This window comes from Vicugna pacos, chromosome 23 (assembly GCF_048564905.1).
Source record: "Vicugna pacos chromosome 23, VicPac4, whole genome shotgun sequence".
Taxonomy (NCBI): Eukaryota; Metazoa; Chordata; class Mammalia; order Artiodactyla; family Camelidae; genus Vicugna; species Vicugna pacos.
Window position 1 is genome coordinate 36652241 of NC_133009.1, and position 21760 is coordinate 36674000.

Below are 21760 nucleotides of genomic sequence, written 5' to 3' on the forward strand. Positions count from 1 at the left end.
AGTTTTTTAAAAAAACAATTTCTGAGCGTCCTCAAATTGCAATCGTCTAGAGGAGGCAAAGACAGACAGATGAACTGCACCGTGATCAGACCAGCGAGAAGCAGGCGGACCTGAGGGCTCGCGGGGCGAAGCCCCGGGCCGGGGTCCCCGGACGTCGGCCAGGCGCCCCCACACCCTCCCGCGTCACCAGCACGGCCGCCGGGCTCCGCCTCCAGCCTCCGGCGCACGGGGCCCGCGCGTCCGCATCGCGTGCCCGGCGCAGGGCCACCGGCTCGGGCCGCGCCGTGAGAAGCGCCGCCTCCCAGGACGCGACGGCAGCAGGGCCGGGAGCACGAGGGACACGGCGGATGAGCGAGCATCTCGTGCTGAGAAGAATCGGCGTTTTGGAGTTTTGAGGCGGCAGCAGCACCCAAGGGGCTTCCCTGGTCACGAGGTGCCCGGACGACCCGGGCAGGGCTCCCGAGGGGAGCGCACTCCGGCCCCCGACACGGACGCCCTAGGCTTCTGTCTGCCTGTTTTTATGAGCAGTGGTCACTTGCTCTTGCCCACGCATTCTGGCCGGCGGGGCCGAGTTCCAGCTGCTGGTTCACCGCACCGAGGTGGGGCGCTCGGTGCCCGCCCGCGGGGAGGAACAGACGCGACGGTCGCCTCAGCGACGCAGGGCGGCCGCGGTGGCCCGGGCCGGGCGGGCAGGCCTGGCGGCGGCCCAGCTGCTGCGGGCGAGCGGGGAGCAGCTCGGGGCCTTTCCAGACTCGGAGTCCCCGTGGCCGAAGCAGGAAACCGAAGCGCAGAGGCCGAAGCCACCTGCGCGCGCCCGCGCTGTTGAGCGAGGTAACCGGCCTCCCACGTCTGACCCCGCGGTTTCAGTCCGCTCTGCCGGTTCAGCGCCTTTGCCCTGAAACGACGGGGCCTGACCCAGGGCTCCGCTTCCTTCCGGCTGGTTCGTTCTGTGATTTACCGGGTTCCCTCTTTCAAATCTACGGTGACATCTCTTTTTTAAAAAGTCCATCCGTTCTCAAAACAGCAACATAAAGAGTGTCACCTTTGAAACGATCACACATCAACTCAGAGCATCTAATAACAACAGAACTGTCCCCACCTGTGCTTGGCTTTAAGCCTACAGGCTTCCCGCGCGGTGCTGAGAGGCAACCCAGGAGCTTTGTGCATCCGAGCTAGTTAACGACGTCTTCTGAAAGCAACGTGGGTGGTAAGTGGAGCGGCAGAGACACCCCAGTGACATTTGGACTTCGGTAAATAAAGAGAAATTCCAAAATACGCGTTGACCCCAAGCGTCACGTGAAACGTACTCATCCTGCAAGACCCTCCTTTCTCCATCTGAACTTCAGTTTCACGGAGCAGCCTGTGTTTCATCTGCAACCGGCCGCAAAGGCTCCCCCCACAGGTCAACCTCAGGCTCTGTGTTGTCAGAAATAAGGGAGCTGGGGAGCTTGGAAGCGGAACAATGTGTGAGGTGGGAACAGGCACGAAGGAAAGCCCCTCCCCACCGAGACCTCCTGCCCACTCTGCACGTCCGGTGGGGTCGGGGCCACGTCAGCTTCAGCTCCGACAGCGGTTTATAAATCGTTACTGGCTTCCTGCCCGTTAACATTGTCAAACAGCAAGGGACAGCGGGCGAGCTACTGTCCTCAAGTCACGCCCTTGCCTAGAGGGGCATCAGGGCCGTTGGCTCCCTGAGTATATCTGTGCATTTTAATCCAGGCTTGCTCTCTCCTAATCAAATCCTAGCCCCCTCCATTTTTTTTTTACCCAAAAATGCTCGGACATATTTTTCTCTCACTTCATCATTATCCAATTACCAAAGTTTCTGATTTTTACCATTTTCCCCAATGTCATCAAAAGACCTAAACCCATTAAACAATGCATAGTCAATGCAAACCATGGGGTCTGCTCCTGGGAACTGTGCTGGGTGCCCAAGACACACAGATGAATAAAACACCTGCCAGAGACTGAATTTCCAACCCCCAACCCCACTCACACGTTGAGGCTGTAACCCCAGCGTGACTGGATTTGGTGTCCAGGAGGGAATTAGGTCAGAAGCCACCCTGTTGTAGGACCTTGTCTGAGCAGGCAGCTGGGAACGGCTCACGCCGACTGATGACCTAAAGAGCAAATACACTTTGTGCTCTTGTTTTATTTAAAAAACATACATTAAAAGAAAGGCTGCCTCTATTTGTAGGAGAGAAGACTACAGTCCAAATGATGCCAGGAAGTCAAAATAACGTGCATAATCAGCAAGTGGCATTTCCTTGGGATGAAAAAACAAAGCACAGCAAATCGGAGTGTGCACAGGGTAATAAGCAAGTCACTGAGACTTAAGATGACGCGTTAAAGGAAAGCAAGCAATGAGAAAGAGTGGAGCATTTAGACAGGGGTGGAGGGGAGAACCTGAAAGAGAGGGTCCGGAGCAACTGCAGGCAGCCCGAAGCCGGCGCATGACTGGAGATGCTGAGACGGAACTGTTCCCTTTTCGCCGGGTGCCCGTCAGTCTTCAGGCGTCACCAGGAGCAAGTGCTCCATCTGAGTTATTAAGCAGTTACGCAGTATTTTCAGTAAGTTCAGGCTTCCTGGGCTACAGTATCACGTAAGTCATATTACACTGTGCTGGGGGGGGGTGGCGCATATTGATTCCTTTTCTAGGAGTTAAGGTATGGGGTTTTCCCCCATTTCTTTTAAACATGTAAACATCAAAACTCAGAAGTCTTCACTTCATCCAGCGTATCGCAGTAAACCTCGGGCAGAACCGTATCGTGTCTCAGCAAGGCCAGTATGAACCGATGGTCTAATCCCTCAGGTGGCGATCTGGCTCCCAGGCATCGCGAGTGCGGGACTGAGTGGCGGTGGAGGAATGTTGCAGCCAGAGTGAAAGGACAGGCCAGCGTTCGAATGCAGGAGAAATCAAGACTGGAGACGGCGGGCTTTGGGGTCGGGAGAGTAGAGACCACCATCACAGCAGAGCAGGACTCCAACACGGCCGGCCGGTGCAGCCTGCTCCCCCGCCTCCAGCCAGGAGGACCCACCTGTCGATGCCATCACACCTGAGTACTTGGAAACATCCCTCACATCCATGTAGTCAGTCTTCCTGCTTTTTCTTCCTTAAACGTCGTCCCTGTTGTGCACCCACAAACACTATCCCTTAAGATGCAGCTCAGTCAACAACCCCCTAGAACTTCCCATCATTTGCCTCCCTCCCCCGAAATGTGGAAACAACCACACGCTCCGTTCCCTCTCCTCTCTCCCCTGTTCCGGGCACAGTCCTAACAAAGCACCAGTTTCATCTGGTTAAACTCAGACGCGACTCTCTCACCACCAGAAGGAAGGTTCCTTGAGGGCAGGAGTAGCGTCGTTCTCCTCACTACAGACGACCAAGAGTTACCAACCGAGCGACCGACGATTTGGTTATCATCCGTCTTAATCCCCATGACCTTAACCCGTATCTTTTAGATAATTCTTCGATCAGTAAGGAATTCAAGCAAAAACAGAGGATGCCTTCTTTTCAAGCCTACAAACTGAGCTTTAACCTCCAGACAGGACCCTAAGCAAGCTGTGTCTGGAAAGATGCCGGATTCCAGCTAACAGGAGGTCACCGTGGGCCTCCTCAGCCCTTTCTGGAAAAATGGGAGTAAAGCAAAGAATGTTCAGCCTGTCAGTTACTTAATCCTCCAGAGACTGGAGGAGGGGCTGTGAGGTCAGAGAGCCAACTCCTAGGTTTTCCAAGAGGAAATTCATTTCAAGTCTTTATTGCCTTAATTCTAATTCACTAGTATCCACTAGCTATTGGGTATTTCCATGTGGAAGCTCTGTAGTTAACTTCAAACCCAACTGTTCCAAACTCGAACCCATCACTGTCTCATTTAATCATCTCCTTCCACCAATAACCTCCACTTCCTGGACCACTTTGCTCAAATACTGGGATCACTGTTAATTTTCTCTTCTCTTTCACACTCATCTCACACACTATCACTTTTATCTTGCATTTGCATGAGGCATTCCAGTCTTAAAAACTGTCATATAAATTGCCTCATTTAGTCCTTACAATAAGCCTGTTATAGGTAAGCAACACGAAAATTGGAAAAACTGACCAAGGTCACCAAGTTAGTAATGATGGCATATCTGAGATTCAAATCCTGGTCTTCTGACTCCAAATTCAGGTACTAACAAGGGCCATTTCATTTTCTCTGAAACGCCATCCCTCCTCTGAGCTCCTCCTGCCGGACAACTGCATCGCTGCCGGCTCTCAGACCCTCAGCCTGAATGAGACATTTGTCTGCATGCGTCGAAATTCACTCATCTCCATCCACTCTCTTAATGGTAATGCCAAACTGACGTCCGGCAAACACCGCGTCTGCCATAATCCTTAACAATACAAAAGGTTTCAACAGCGTCTTTCTGCCCTGAGAGCAAGCTCCAGGGGAGAGCAGTGTCTGGAAATGCTCTGGGGCAGGAGCAGGCACTCCCGCACACGGCTGCTGCTCGTGGAGACCGGTACGGCCTTTCTGGGGAGAAATCCGTAAACACCTATCAACATTCAAAATATGAATGCTCTATTCCATAGCAAGGTTACTTTTAAAATTTATCTTGTGGGAAAAATTCCTGAAGAATACAAATACATGTTACAATTCATCACTGTTGTAGAATTGTCTTTAATAGTTAAAAATGGAATCATGTAAATGTCCATCAACAGTGGAGTCATTGTTTAAATGAGGTTTCATCTATACAATGGAATACAATGTAGTTACTTAAAGACTGATACGGATCTACGCACATCTGAGTGACAACACGGTCCGAGTAAAGCGAAGTAGGCGGTAAGGGAAGTATGTTATGACCCGTCCCATCGTGCTAAAGATATATGCACGTGTGTCTGGACAGGATATATGTATCATGTTTATATTCATATACATAACATTGATTAAACTAGAAATCTGTAACAGGTATTGGGGAAAAAACCAAATTTTTGGAAAATAAAGAACAGACTTCTAAATAACCCATCTGTCAAAAAGAATATCTCAAAAGAAACAAAAATATTTTAAACTGAAAGATAATAAAAATGCAGTACATCAAAATGTGTACCATGAAGCTAAAGCAGAGATGAGAGAGAATTTTATAGTATCAAAAATGTATGTTAAAAAAAAAGAAAGTCTCAAATCAGTAATCTCCTTTAAGAAACTAGAAAAAGGAAAGCATATTAATTGCAAGGAAATTATAAAAAGGAAATAATAAAGAAATCAATAAAATTGAAAAGAGAAAAACAATAGAGAAAGTCAAGGAAAGCAAAAGTTGATTATTTGAAAAGATTAATAAAGTTGCTAAGTCGCTAGACAAATTGACAAAGAAAAACCAGAGAAGACCTACGTTACCAAATCAAGAGCGAAAGAGGGGACCACAGACCTGAGACATTCAAAGGTGACTAAGGGGATACTACCAAAAACTTTATGCCCATAAATTTAACAAGTCAGATGAAAAGGATCAATTCTTTAAAAACTAAAAACATCACTCAAGGAGGAATAGATAATCTGAATATTCTTAAATCTAAGAAGTTGAAGTTGTAGTTTAAAACTTCCCCCAAAAAAACAAAAAAAAGAAATTTCCAAGTTGAGATAATTTCACTGGTGAATTGTACCAAATATTTAAGGAAAAAATAGTAACAATTCTGCATAACATCTTCCAGAAAAAGGAAGACTCTGCAACTCAGTTTATGAAGCCAGCATTACCCTAATGCCAAAACCAAACCAAAACATTGTATTAAAAACAAGTAAAGACTAATGTTCCTCATGAACATACATGCAAAATAGTCAACAAAATATCAGTCAAAACAAGCAATATATAAAAAGAATAATAAACACCAACTAAGCAAGTTTTTCCCAGAAATATAAGGCTTATTCCATATTCAAAAATTAATCTGTAGTTCATATTAGTAAAGAAAAAAGGCATGTGATCATCTCAGTAAATGCAGAAAAAGCATTTGAGAAAATTCAGTACCCATCCATTATAAAAACCCTCAGCAAACTGGGAATAGAAGAGAATTTCCCAAACTTGATAAAGGGAATCTACAGTTAACATTATACTTGGTCACAAAACACTGAATGCCACCCAAGACAGGGAACAAGACAAGGGCGCCCTTTCTCTCAACTCCTACTGAGCGCTAGCCATGCGGTAAGGAAGGAAAAGGGGGAGGAAGGCACTGGGACAGCAAGGGAAGAAATAAAAGTGTTTCTATTAACAGACAACATGACAGTCTATAAAAAAGAATTCCAAATAATCTACAAAACTCACAAGAACTAACAAGAGAGTTTATCTAAATCACAAAACATAAGGTCAATATACAAGAAGAAATTGCATTTCTATAAAATAGCAATGAATAATTAGAATTCAGATTTATTTTTGAAGTGTCATATGCAGCATCACCAAAAGCAGAAAAGCTAAAACAAACAAAAAAACCCCACAAACACAAAACACAAAAAACAAACAAAAAAAGTAAGGTATAAATCTTACAAAATAGGTTCAGAATCCATATGCTGAAGACTATAAAATACTGATAAAATAAATCAAAGGAGAACTAAAAAAATGGAAAAATGTATTTGCTTATGTACTGGAAGACTCAAAATTATAATACTGTATTACAATATTATAATATTGTAATATTGTATAATATATCAAAATGCATTATGTTATACTGCAAGTGTGTTGTAATTTTATGATAATTGTGAAATATTATAACATTGTACAATATTATATCATAATGTTGGACAATATTATAAAGACAGTATTGTGGAGGCTTAATAATTATCTATAGATTCATTATAATTTCAATCACAATCCAGGCAAGATGGGGTTTTTCTAGGGGAGGAAGAGACTGACAAGCTGATTTTAAAATGTACATGGAAAGAGAAAGGAACCAGAAGAGTCCCAATAATTTTGAAAAGAACAAAGCTGATACTCATACTCCCGATTTCAAGACTTACTACAAAGTGTTGAAAAAGGAACAACAGGCCCAAGACCGAGCCACTTGTGCGAAGCCCCATACCAGCAAACCACCACTTAGGACCGTCCCTGACAGCAGTTTCGGCCCCTCCCAGGAACGCGCCCCGTAGCCAGTCTGGAATGACCTTCAGCCCTAGGAGGTCACCTGGGCGACAGACCCCATCCTTCCCCGCAGGAAGGCGCCTCAGCTGAAACAATCCACCTTTGCTGGAGCAGCTTCCTCGCCCTGCCTCTTTCTGCCTCTTTCATTCTGCACAGCTCCTCGGAGCTGCTTTGTACTTGCTGCACAGGGTGCTGCCTGATTCGTGAATCCCTGAATAAAGCCAATTACAGCTTCAAATGTACTTGGTTAACTTTTCTTTAACAAAAGTGACAGTAATAAAGATGACATGGTAACAATGAAAAGACAGAGTCAACGACTAATAGAACAGAAGTCCAGAGGTGGACCCAGACAGATCTAGTCAACTGAATCTTTAGAAAAGTGCAAAGGCAATTTTGTGATGCTGGAGAAACTGGACGCCCTTATGGGAAAGAACTGAGCCCGGACCTGCATCTGCATGCAGATGCTTATAGCAGCTTTACCTACAATCATCAAAAACAGATGCTCAACTGAATGTGTCAGGAAGCTGTGCTACATCTTACAACGGAACACCATTCAGCAGTGAAGTGGGGCAAACCTGGCTTACACACACCAAAAAAAAAAAAAAAAGACAGAAGAGAAATCTTAAATGCATTTTACTCAGGGGAAACTACAGGAACTGAAACAAATCAGCAGTTGAAAAGGTGGGATGTGGAGGGGGATTCACTGCAAAGGTGCAAAATGAGAGAGAGGGGAATAAAAATGTGCTGCACCATGACTGGTGATGAAAGCACGACTACATTCATCAAAACCTGTGGAACTGTTACCACAAACAGTGAGGTTTCTTTCTTACCTTCTTTCCTTCTTTCTTTCTTTCATGTGTGTAAATTAGAAAATAATCAACCAGGAGATGGGAGGCACTCAAAATGGAATACACATTATAACAAATAAATGCCACCAGTAATGAGACACATGACATCACGTGCCTCCTGATGTCACCACTGAGACAGGCACAGCACACCTGTGGTGCTTTCAGCAAAACCGCACGACCTCAGTGTCCCACCGGGACACATCAGATAAACCCAAACTGAGACGTAGCTTACATAATAACTGACCAGGGCATTTCCCTGTAAATTAAGCTGCGAAGCACAAGAAAAGACAGAGAAGATGTTACAGGTTGTAACTAAATGCAGCGTGAGAGCCCGGCTTGGGTGCTGGAACAGATGAAAATGGGAAAACTGGCAAAACCCAAACAAAATCCATAGTTCAGTTGATAGCATCGTACTAGGGGTAACTTCTTAGTTTTGATAACTTTACCAGGCTTTCAGAAGATACTGACAGTAGAGGAATCTGGGTGAGAAAGATACAGGAACTCTGTCCTATTATTACAACCTTCCTGGAAGACTAAAATTATTTTGAAATTAAAAAGTTAAGGGGGGAGGGTAGAGCTCAGTGGGACAGCGTGTGCTGAGCACGCACGAGGTCCTGGGTTCCATCCCCAGTGCCTCCATTAAAAAAAATCTTGATATTTCAAAAACAAGGTCCTACCCTATAGGACAGGGAACTATATTCAAAGCCTTGTAATGACCTACAATGGAAAAGAATATAAAAAGGAATATGTATGTGTGTATGTGTATGAATCACTATGCTGTACACCAGAGATTAACGCAACATTGTAAATCGACTATACTTCAATTTAAAAAACGTTGGAAAATCCATTCAGCATCTGCACTTCGTGTTACTTTAATATTCACCAGGTCTCCGCTCCAGCACAACTGGTGCAGAGATACAGAAACTGTTGTTCTGACAAAAACTCATTTGATTTGGTGACCAAGTTTTTCTACAGTTTTTCCTGAAACATAAGGGAAATACTTCCATTTCAAGGGAATTGGTACAACAGCCAAATTCAGAGAGAAGAATGCAGATTCTCCCCTAGACGCCTCCAGCACTGCAGGAGAGTACAAAACCTTGGGAAACCCTTAAGAGTTTCCTAAAATCAGACTCTCCGAATGGCATACATGCTTCGGATGTGGATTCTTTGCGTTTCTCCTCAAAGAGTTTTTTCTTTATTACATCAGGGAATTGAGGGCAAGCTCCTTCTGGAGAAGTCACACTGCACACGGACAAAGTAGTTGTAAACAACATCATTGGGGAGGTTTTTATAATCTTGAGAAATGCATGGACGTCTCAATATGCTTGATAAAGGCCCCTACGGGACAGTATAAAGGAATTATTAACATGTTACAATCAGTGTCTATCTTGAGCTACGGGCACGTACGAGGTCTACTGCAAATATTTTGGTGCCCTGGGCGTCTTTAGTGAAATGCTCTGAATAGTCCCTGATTCCCAGGCTTCAATTTCCAGTGAACGTTCAGGATCATCTAGCAGCAATGATATGCATGAACTGCTATGACAGACAGTTAATGAAAATTATGCTGATGGCTTTGTAGGGCACGGCGTCTCTCGGTGGTCTTTTTGATCCTTATTCTTGTAGAATCTTCAACTCACTTTCTTAAGTGTTTAAATCAGTTGCTGCTATAATTCTACAAAAACCAGCTCAGGAACCGGCATCTCCGAGCCGACGTGCGTGTACTCTGCAGCGCGCCTTTCTGGTCTTGAGCTGACCCTGTTACACCACGTTACGTAACTAACGTGTGAAACAACCAGTATTTCTACTAAGTTACTCCCTTAATTACCTTCGCAGGTACTGGCGAGGGCCACTAACTCAACCTTTCTCTGGCTCTTCAAAATGTTATACCTGGTTCAGCGGAGAGAGATGGCTGGAAAACATCCATCTCGTGTTCGCATTAGAAGGATCAGGCAAAGCAGCATTTTTCACAATCTCAAAACTAGAAAAGTCTCCCGGAAGCAGCGGCACTCTCTTAAGTCTCTCGACAGCGATTACGAGACATCTGCAGTGAGAGGTGAAGCTGGTACTATTTATATTCTCTAATTATAAATTTATAAAATATCATCATTACAGTATTTACCATTTCAATTACATCATAGTTGTGAACCCTTGCTCTAAGGCTTCCGCGTCAGCGCTTCTCAGTGACTACTGCTTTACCTCGTCTGGAGAGAGAACGTCTACGCAACCCAAACACCCAAACACGTTCAGCACGGTCTCAGCGGTTTCCCAGCAGAGATTTTATTCAACGGTTGGTTACATTTTTATTAAAGAATTTATACTTTACATTTTCTTGAGATTTCTTCTGATCAGGATCCCATTCTTACGCCAGAATACCCACTGGGATAGATAAAGGTAGATTTTTTTCAACTGAAGTACAGTCAGTTACAACATGTCAGTTTCTGGTGTGCAGCACGATGTCCCCGTCATGCACACACATACATATATTCGTTTTCGTATTATTTTTCACCATAGGTTACGAGCAGGTATTGAATATAGTTCCCTGTGCCATACAGAAGAAATCTGTTGTTTATCTATTTTATACATAGTAGTGAGTATCTGCAGATCTCGCAGTCCCAATTTACCCCTCCCCACCCCCCCTCCCCCCAGTAACCTTAAGTTTGTTTCCTATGTCTGTGAGTCTGTTTCTGTCTTGTAGATGAGTTCATTAATGCCTTCGAAAAAGATAGATTTTGAGGAACAAACATAAGATACCTGTACTTGTTTAGATGAAAAACACATCAAGGCTAATCACACCCTAAAAACTTCAAGTCTAAAATGGTAGCAACTCAGAGGAACAATTCACCAACAGCATCACTGGTTCCAACCTGTGTACCAGCCATTCCAGAGACAGTAAGAACGCTGGAGGAAGCGACAGGCACTGACTTTGTCACTGCAGGTTGCACCCCATGCTGTCAGGTCTCCCTGAATATTTACCTAAATTCAAACCCAGAAATCGTCCAGCAAGACGGGGAAAGTCTGGCTTTGTAAAGGTGAATTAGTGGATAAGTAGACTGGTGTTTACTTATATTCAGAAAAGGAACTCTCCCCATGTGATGCTGAGCAGGACTTTTCCATAAATTCAACTCTTCATTGTATTCAAATTGGCTTCATTTTCCAAGTGTTTGTTTTTCACCTAAGTTAAGAGTCTCCGTTTCCTGGGGTGTTGTAAACTCAGCGGTCTTACATCTCAAAATGCCTCTCTGGACCCTCTGCTTCAGTGAGCACCTTGAACTCTTTCTTGAATGATGTATCTTCAAATTCATAACACATGCTAAGAACGGATTTTTTCCTCCTAGTTTTCAACTCCACGTTTATTTGAAGAAGTTTAGATACGTCTGATTCTTTACCCTTAAATCACCAGGAGGAAATTTTGTGGGGGTGATTTGATCACACGGAAAGCTTTATAAGCTATTGATAAATTTTCAGAAAACTTTTAATGACATTTTTAATACAGGAAATTGGGTTTCTTCTGACTGTAGCTAACGTGGAATTTCAAATCTCAGCTCACACGCATCTACCTGTGACTGAAACAACCTCTACGCAGAGACAAGCATTGATCTAACCTGCAAGGCAATTTCTTTCCTCCATGTTTTCTAATAAGATTCTAAAACGCTTTGCAGAAATACAGTGGAAATGTCTACTATTTCGAGAGCAGCCCATATTGGGAGAACGCAGAACCACAAATCTCCTTCAGTGTGTATTTTAAACGTAGAAAAATCTGACCTCCGAACTACCAGCCCCAGTTAGAATTTTGAGATAAACAATACCAATCCTTGGTCTTTAAAAAATAATGGTAGGTGAACTTAGTGTTTAGGAAATGTGCGTGGCTCGGTGGAATGAACCCAGACATAGTCTTAGTGAGAGTCACCCCTCTGGGCTCTCCGTTTCCGAGCCTTCTTCAAGAATCTGCCACTGTGGGGAAGAGGGAGGTACAAACTACGGCACGGAAGACAGGCTCGAGGATGTGTTTACAACGTGGGGAAAATGGCCAACATATTGTAATAACTGCAAATGGAAAGTAACCTTTTAAAATTACATACTTTTTTTAATTTTTAAAGAAAAGGTTACTGAATATATTATAGCTTAGCAATGGAAGAAGGAAGAAGAGGAAGAAATGTACTGTTTCACTCGAGCTGAGATCTGCTCTTAATTCAACAGTGAAGTAACATGTCAGTCTGTTCCCAGAGTTAAAGCGATGATGGCGCTGATCTCATGTTCACAGCCGCATCGTCCCCGTGCTCCTCTTTTATCTCTTCCTCTGCTGGCGCCTTCCATCCGTCAGCCAGCGAAGGTCAGACTCACCTCGGCGGCTTAGCACAGCAGTCCTGTTCCCACTGCGTTTACAGGCAGGAAATCTGAATCTTTTCCACGCTGATCTTACTGTTCTACAAGCTATTGATTCCAGCTCTCCAGCGCCAACAGCTCACGGGGGGCAGTGTCTGGAGAAAGAACGGCAGCAGGAGGAGCCACATCCCTCTTCCTCCCCGACCGCACTGACTTCTCCATTAGTGGGATTTGGGCGGAATTAGAATGAATCACGGCAGGACGCGGCTCCCGTCTATCTCAGCCGGCCGCCCAGCTTCACCTGGGCTTGGGGCCATACGTCAGAGCGCACATCGGGGCGTGATGAGGGATGGACGGCGAGGACGGGGGAGGTCAGCGGGAAGTGGATGGGTCCTCCCCAGGAGTGATCACAGAGCTACTGACACGCAGACAAATGGCACGGATCACACGGCACAACACTTAGGACGTGTAAATCTCATGTCCGACATAACCTTTGGCGAGAGACAGACTGTATGAATCTTTTTCACGTCACTAGAGCGGTTTTAGACGAGGATGCCCTGTCCTGGCGTCACCTCAGCCTCAGAATGCTTTCATTGCCCATCGGGAGAACGCCATTTGCACTGCAAGGCTTTCGGCGCGTGGAAGCTCTCCGGCAATAACCCCTGAAGCAGAGCACTCTGCCTCCGGGCAGTCTTCGCCCCCGGCGGGCTGCTTCCTAATCCTGTGATTCCTGTGATGCGCCCCTGACTCACTGAACGCTGACCACCCTCGAGGCATGGTGCCAAGTGCCTTACACAATTATGTCACCTAGACCTCAACAGCCCTACCAGGGGGCGCCACACTGTCGTCTCCACATCACGGATGAGAAGGCTGAGGCGCGGCGAGAGGGCTCCGTCTGCTCATGGGCACACGAACAGCAAGTACCGGAACCCAGACTTTCAACCCAGGAGGTAAGTGTCTCGGTCTAAGTGCAACCACAGCACCAGACTGCCTCCTTTTTATTAAATGAACGCTGACCGAACCAGCCGGCTTCCCTCCCACCAACTCCGAGCCGGGTCTCTCTGCTCGGTGCTGAGAGTGCAAAGGTGAACTCGGCATCGTCCCTGACGCGTGTTGCAGGGTGATGTGCCCACGCGGATCTACCCCAATGGCACAATGACATCACAGTGGCTAACAGGGGTCGCCTGCCACGTGCCAGCCACTGAGGGAAACACTTCACCTCCCTTACATGATACAAGCCTCACAACTCATCATCCATCCCCACTTTACAGCACGAAAAACAATGCCCAGGCGAGCACTGCTGCCTGTCCCGGACGGCCAGCTGTCAGGGGTGGATGTGAGACTCAGAGTAGGAAGAACAGTGAGACGGGCGAGGGTACAGCTCAGTGGTGGAGCGCCTGCTTAGCATGCACGAGGTCCTGAGTTCCATCCCCAGTCCCTCCATTTAGAAAAGAAAAAAAGAGGCACAAGACATGTAGATAACAAAGTAGGTTTCATAGGAGAACAGCTTTCCCTTCAACTGAGGAAAAATCAGAGAGAACCTCAGGGCAGAGAGGGTGTTTAATCCAGACCTCGAATTCTAGGAGGAAGTAAAAGGATGAGGTGAGACACAGATGGAAAAGGAAAATACAGGGCAAATATTGGGAACAGCAAACACTGCAGAGGGAACATGCTGAGGGCAGCTGGGTAGACTTCCGCACTCATGGCATCCTCAAGCTGTTGCTGTCAGATAACACAGCGGTGAACAGACTGCAGAGTTTAACTTGTGTGAAAACACAGGCAAACATACTTTTAGAAACCAGTTATTCTCATGCTCAGGGTGGACGCTGGGATGCGTCACAGTGGAGTGGCAGCCCAGGGCCTCCCAGCTGTTGTCTCATCACTGGTGCCATCTCAGGGCAGATTTCCTCACCTCAGTTTTTATTAGGCACTGGATCAGCTAGGGTCCCAACAGGAAACAAAAGGCACAGTCAAAATGGGACGATCTGTGGAGGGTTTGCTTCCACGGAGACAACTACAAAGTTGTGAGTGGAGCGCTGAGTCAGCACCACGGACAGTGCAGGCAACAGGCCCAGCCTCACAGGGTCTCCGCTCCCCGAGGCTTGCAGTCACGGGAGGGAGAAGTAAGGACCCAAAATGGGAGCGCGCCAGGACGGAAGGTGACCTTGAAGGCAGCAGTGACCTTCAGGGGAGGGAGACAGCCAGTCTGAGGAAACCTTGAAAGGAACCAAGGAAATAAATGCTTTATTTCTCTCCTACCCTTTAGATCCGGGGGTGGGTGGACAGGGCCCCCACCAGCCTAAGCCAGCCAGAAGCTGGAGGGTGTGGGCACCACAGTCATTGCCCATATAACTCCGCAGCGGGGAGGAGGTGGGGGGGGCGGTCCCTGGAGGGGCAAAAGGAGCACATGGACATAAAAATGTGTTCTGCATATAATAATGACTGTCGATTTTTCAGGAATATGTGGTTTGAATAATCATTAATACACGAGGCGGTGCCCCTGATTTATACAGACTCTTTTCGATTATTACACAGGATCACTTGAACTCCACGAGTACCTTAACAAATGACATCTCATACTTCCGTAGTAAACATACACTCCAGATGCTAAGATATTCAAGTAATTGTGTTGTAATGCTTGATTCAGACAAAAGAAACTCCAAGAAAAATCATTTGATATTTCATATTTACTATAACGGTTGAAGGGTTTTTGAAATAGGTATGGGGTTTGCAGTGAAAACATCTATTTCGGTCAGGGGGTGGTTACCTTGGTTGCACATTGAAATCCCAGGGGAGCTCTGAAAAGTTCTGATGTCTGGGACCCACCCCTAGAGATTCAGGTCCACTGGGCTGGGTTCCAGCCTGGGCAACAGAAGTTCTAGATATTTCCCCAAAGAGCCTAATTTACAAAGAATTTACCATCAATTTAGCCCACAAAGATGATTCACGTAACATAACTGTATTATTCATCAGACTTTCACAATGTAATTGTATTATTCCCGTTAGCTCATACGATACTTAGTGCTCTTCAGAATCAATCATAAGACAATGAACTGCATATCAACTAAATCATTACATTAACTGAAATTAGCGCATGACTCCTGCCACCATCCCTTTAGTTTCACTCCACGTCAACCTCTCCTGAACCAAACAATTATATTTTACATGAAGAGCCTACATTTTATTCTAAAGTTGCCAAGGAAACAAGTTATTAAAGCATTAACTGGTTTAAAACTACGATGATGATACTTTGGGTGTAAGGGGAAGTTACAAAAGTGACAACACTACGGGGGAAGCCGGACATAAAGGGAAAAGCATGGACTTCGATGTCTGAACACCCTAGGTGCTAATTCTGGCACCAGCTCTTTCTACTTTGCTCTTCCAAGTGTGATCTATGGCCCAGTCAGCAACTTCAGCGTCACCTGGGAGCTTATACAATTCTCAGATCCCACCTGAGACCCACTGCATCAGAATCTACACTTTAATAAGACCTCCAGATGATCTGAATGCACATGACAGTCTGAGATGCATGGATGGTACTGAACATAGAATATATTCATGAGGGTTAGGTTCAACTACAGGTGGAAATGGGCAAACAATAGTGGCTTTAACTATGAAAGTTTGTATTTCTCTTTCATTCAAAAGAACCCTCCCAGAGCTGATATTGGTCTCTACTGTAAAATCTCTACTGTCAGGGCTTTTCAAGTCTTAGTAATGGTTTTTTCCTCACAATCTAAGAAGGCTGTTGGAGCACCAGCCATCATATCTATGTTCCTGCCAGCCAAAAGAAGAAAGTGTGGGTGGGGGGAGGAGTCAGAGATACACTCTCACTTTTAAGAACACTTCTGTGAAGTTACACATATTTGCTAATATCTGAACTTAGCCAGAACTTAATCCCAAGATAATGCCTAATTGCGAGGAATGCTTTAAAAGTAGTCTTTATTCCAGGTATTCTTACAGCCAGTTAGTAATCAGGAGAGTTTGTTGCTGATGAAGTTGAAAAGAGTGAATACTGGGAAACAACCAGCATTTCATGGAACGTGGAGCCTTGGGCACAATACTTAACCTCCCTGAACCTCAAATTCCTCCACGCAAAGTGTGAATAACAATACGCACGCGTCAGTTACTATGCAGATGAAGTGAAATGAGTGTAAAATGTCCCACACATGGTAGGCACTCAATGAGTCATGGTTCTTATTGTCTTGGAATGTTTCAAGAGCTCAGTCTTCCTATAATACATAATGCTGGTCAAAAATATCACAAGCAAATGGTAAATGTTACTTCAAATATTAAAATTTGCCTTACAGTTTTGTCTTTTAGAAAAGTCAGCTACATGCAGATCCCACGGGAGGTTTTCTCGACGGCAGTGGCATCTTCCCTGCAGCACAGGACGGCAGTCCTACCCGACGTACTTTCTCCCCCCACGTGAGGGCCACGGATGAGGAACAGCAACACAGCACAGGAGGCAGGGGCTGGACCCTGAAGCCAGACAGCCCAAGGTCGAATTCGGCTCTATTACTTTTTAGCTGCCCTATTTTTGTCATCACTTTTCTGATTCTGTAAAGTTGAAATAATAATTCTTACCTCACAGGGTTATTGTGAGGATTACCTGAGTTAAAATGAGTAAAAGCACTTAAAAAAATGCCTTGCCCATTGTGAGAGTTAAGTGTTAGCTATCAGAATCAACCATGCAACTTTGGGTGAGTTGTGTGCTTAAAAAAAAAAGTCTTTTTTTCTCCAGCAGGACTTTCTTCTAATCATTACCAACTAGGATTTAGTTAACATGCAAAGGTCATTCACACAGCTAATTCTTGGCTTTAGAAAGCATAGGGGAAAAATCAATAAATACACAATTAAAAAGAAAAGGAATTAAAGTTTTCATATGTACATGAATCTCCCTCTTAGGAGCCTTCTTGATAAATACTCACTGATACTGCAATCAATAAAGGGAAGGATTTGAAGATCCCACCTCCTCAAGAAATAGGAAGCAAATGGAGAAAAGTTTGTTCAAGTCTCCTAGGATATAAAAGAATAAAGTTAATTTCTGATAAAATATTTAGTCGAATGAGAATGACTCAAAAATTGCCTTGGTTGGAACATGCTGAAGGTTTTCCCTTGGAGAGGGGACCAGTTCCTGCAATCCTATTTGCATTCACGCGGTTTATATTGTTCTTACCTAATGAGACTTAGAGAGCCTCGCAAACATTGACACATTTAAAGCATGCTTCACTCAGCGTGAAGGTTTGAGACATCAAGGATACCTTGAGCATCCTCAAATTCCAACCACTTGTCAGACAAATTAGCACCTTCTCACCCAAGGGTAAAATTGAGTTTCACGGTTCTCCCTGGTGGGGGGAAAGAACGAAGGGGGAAATCGCTCTGGTTTAACGCCTCCTTTGTTAAGACAAATACAGAGAGCCTTATCACCTCTGGGCGGCTTCTCCCTGGCTGCCTGATTTTTAATTCATTGGTTTTAAATGATCCTTGACAGTTCAGATCCTTTTGTCAAGTCCTATGTGCTGACCACAGAAGACAAACTCTCTGGCTTTTATTAATCAAGGCTTTTCTCTTTGGATGCATTTAGCAAGCTAGTCTTAAAAATTTAAATTGTGCTCACGTGATGGAAAAAAAAATAGATCATAAACCGTAAGTAAGATCATACCTGAAAATGCTATAGATGGTCATTGTAAATTTTATAGACATCTAAAAATTCAATTAAGTCCAGTTTGTGGGCCAAGTTAAGCACTTTCGGGGTGAAAGGATCACACTAATAGCTTTAAAATTCCTCCGTGAAAGTTTGACAAGAATGCAGAACACTACCTGGTAATCGTATACGAAATTTACCACGTGCATCCCTCCTTTCTTCTTCCTACAGATAACTTTCCCTTTTGTAATATGGAATACAATTACAGTTTTTTTGCATGAGAAAAAAAAAGCTTTGAAAAGTATTTTGTGTTGTTGTCATGATAGTAAAGACAATTATTTCTAGAGATGCAACTTATAAAACCCCTAAGCACCACAAAAACTTCAGAAAAATCCTTCCCTCTGAAAAGAAGCTCTTTTGTGATTAATCAAACCCTACACACCTTCCAACAGGCAGATACGTAAAAAGCAAAGCTGATGCCAGCAGGGAGCACCGGGCAGGGAGGGTGGGGCAGGGGGGTGTGTCTTCCCCCAACACGCTGATTGGCCGGCTCTCTCTGGGGGGGAAGAAAGAGCTACGCTGATTGGTCAGCTCACTATGTGGAAGGAGGAGGAGCTACACTGATTGTCCGGCTCTCTCTGGGGGGAGGAGGCGCTACGCTGATTGGCCAGCTTGCTCTGGGGAAGGAGGAGGAGCTTCCCCAACACGCAGGGTCTATCAGGAAGACACCTTCCCAGGGGAACGCAAAGCAAGTGAGCCCTTAGACAAAACGCAGAAGAGGCAAGAAGAAACAGGGGAAGAACTGTAGAATTAGAAAACCAGGAGAGATCTGGAGATTCACCTCCTCCAACCCCTCGTTTTTCAGAAAACCCAGAGCCACTAGGTGACTCTCCCATAGCCACATCACCACCCCGACTCCCAGAACTTTTTTTTTTTTCGGTCATTTTTCACAAACCTTCCGGGACTGGCAAGCAGCAGGGACCACAGGAGTGGCTGCAGTGAACGCAGTGTATGGGTAGCAATGGTGGGTGTCCCCTCTGCTGTGGGAACAAAGGCAGCCAGCCACTGAGTGCCAGAACCAGAACCTGCACCAGCTCCGTGGAGGGACGGAGGCTCCCGGGCGGGGAGGGGGGAGGCGGGGCACCCACTCCCAGCAGCTCTGGCGTCCAGCAAGTGGGATGAGCAGAAACCTGGGGGCCTTCTGGGGGCCAGACCCCTCCCCCATACCCTCTGCTGCAGCTTCTGTCTGAAGGACCCAGAGAATAGTTATCTCACGCACGTTTCCTGAGTTTTTCAGATGCTAAACCCACCACCAAATGGAAGAAATTAACTACTTGATAATCATGAGCATGTGGCCCCCCCCAGAACTTCCGGCGCCTAAGGATTGATCACCATCAACCAATCAGAGAATTGTGCACAACTGATTGCAGACCCTGGGACGTCCCTCCCTCAGCTGGCCTTTTAAAATGCTCAGCTGAAGCCTTTCAGGGAGTTTGGAGATTTTGGGGGCATGAGCCACTTATTCTTGCCTGGCCCAGCAATAAACCTTTCTCTGCTCCAAACTGACATTTCTGTATTTTTTGGCCTCACTGGGCTTCGACACACGAACTTGCATTCGGTAACACGGATGCTCTGAAGACACGTGCCATTTAGAAGACAGCTACACCGCTGCCCAGAAAGCCGAGTCTGTGTCTGCTAACATTTCTGCCCTCTTCCTGCCCTCCCACTGCCTTCCTTCTTTGAGTTAACGTATGCACCCAGGTGTTACTTGGAAAATAAAATATGCAGAGAGATTACTTGAGAAATTTGATTCATCACATTCATCACACCGGAAGTGATTAGCTTTGTTAAACCCTTAAAAAGGCATTTTAACCATGGAGTAAAAAACCTGTAATATTCTTTACCCTTCTTTTTTCCTTCATTTCCGTTATTCCATCAGCCACCTAATGGCAGTGATTTTTCTTGGATTTGTCCTCTTTTCGTTAATCATTTTCTTCCCGTCTAAGATACCCTTTTGTCCTGAATCACTATTGTAGTTTCCATCCCTCCATCCACTCCACCTCAAATGCCAGTACCACCACCAGACTGGTCTTCAAAGTCATGATTTAAAAATAGGAGGCTGTTCTCACTTGACTTCTGACCCTGTTGACCATGGGAAGTGCTGGCCTGGCAAGGCATTCCTCACATGAGAATAACACTTCCCATTTAAAGTGGGTGAGAAGTAAACGTGCCTGGGGAAACGCTGACGTCTGGCTTTCCGTTCTACCGCGAATAAGCACATCAGGGCAGTTACATGAATTCAGTCAACAGGCTTGAGTGTTTTTACCAAGCTGGTCTTGTAATTATGACATCGTGACACTCAAGGTTCCTACCTGCTTAAAAGGATAAGGTTAAAATTAAGTATGTAGGCGGTACAGCAATCTCTAAATTCACTATCCAGCCACTAAACGTAAAGTGTGACCCTGGACTGGCTCCTGGGCCTGAAAAAGGACACAACCAGCAGATTTAACTACGACCCCCAGATGACCGCGGGGCACGGAGTCCGCGGGGACTCCCCAGCGCTCCTCAGCGTTTTCAGGCTCCGGTAGGGAGGCCCCCGTGGGAGAAGCTGCGGGAAGGGCGTGCGGGAACTCTGTTTCATTTCTGCAACATTCTTGTAAGGCTAAAATTGTTTCAAAATAAAAATTTTAAATTTTTAAATGAAGTCACAAAGTCTCAGGCATTTTAAGCCGTGACATTAGGCACTCCATACGTTAGCGCTCCCCAGAGCCATTCACCTGGGCGAGGCTAACCACAGCGGAATAAACTCATTACCATCATGGTGTTTCCCTTAATTTACCACTTCCCGGCCACTGTGGCTGAAGCACTCGAGCTGAATTCGTTTCCAGTTCTGTGACGGCGAAGAGGAAGCTGTCTGAAGTGGGACGTGACTGTGGTACCACAGCAGCCTTGCTGCTCTGACTGGCTGCCAGGGATGTGCTGCTTTCGGGAAATGGGGGCCCCGCCCCCTCTAATGTGTACACATTCTAAGCAATTACAAATTTAAAACACACACACAGAGGGATGTGAAATTTCCTGAGGAATGTCAAAATGTCATTCTTCAGCAGAACTCAAGTGGGGAGTGTTACAGCAGAAACACACAAGCAGGTGGAGTGCCAGCCCTGCCATTTCTGGGTAGGAAATTCACACTAAGAACCAGGGTGTTCGTCGCCCCTCGACCTCAGGCAACACAGTCAGACTCCCTGAACCTCATGCCATTCTGTCAACTCTATCCTATAAGCCAGCAATCAAACCGCTAGAACGTCTGTACACCATTCACAGCAGAAAAAGTTTTTACGTGTAATTTTTTCCCTTGGGGAGATAAGTAAGTGGTGGTCTGAAAGGAACAACTGTGCCTCCCCACCACCCCCACACCGACCCCCGACTGGCTTGGAAGGTGCAGGTGTTGGTCTCACTTCATCAGGTCCAAATGTTATAACCCACTGTCTGATCCTAACGCTGGCCAGGAACTCTTGGGTAATGTCACGTCTTATAAAGAACAAGAGGCTATCTGTTAACAAGATGAAGAAATACGGCCTCTTAAACTGTGGGTCCTCATTGTGCTGTTTGGACCCAACCGATGCCGCAAATTTCTGTCCTGACAATGGGCTATCTAACGGTCAATCTCAGACAAAGACGAGTCTTCCGAGCGCAACCTCAGCAAACATAAATTACCTGTTCGACCCTCTGTCGCACTGTGATTTAAATGCGTTGAGTAGAGCTGGGGAAGATTACGTTTTGCAGAAGGAAAGTAAAGAACGCAAAGGTGCATTTAGGAAGACGGCAGCATGCCGGGTGTGCTGGT

The 21760-nt window shown here is 45.6% G+C and overlaps 2 long non-coding RNA genes across 2 annotated transcripts in view; one reads left to right on the forward strand and one right to left on the reverse strand.

Annotated features, from left to right (window-relative positions):
• Positions 1-739: 739 nt before the first annotated feature.
• Positions 740-10246, forward strand: LOC140688808 (uncharacterized). Its single transcript, XR_012063643.1, has 3 exons — positions 740-2570; positions 9783-10002; positions 10088-10246. It is a non-coding gene; the product is annotated as an uncharacterized lncRNA (long non-coding RNA).
• Positions 10247-16746: 6500 nt separating this feature from the next.
• Positions 16747-21760, reverse strand: part of LOC140688809 (uncharacterized) — a 43483-nt gene continuing 38469 nt past the window's right edge. Inside the window, exons 3-4 of the long non-coding RNA XR_012063644.1 lie at positions 17201-17288; positions 16747-16829 (exon numbers count right to left, since the gene is read on the reverse strand). This is a non-coding gene — a long non-coding RNA (uncharacterized lncRNA). The remainder of the gene's footprint in view (positions 16830-17200; positions 17289-21760) is intronic.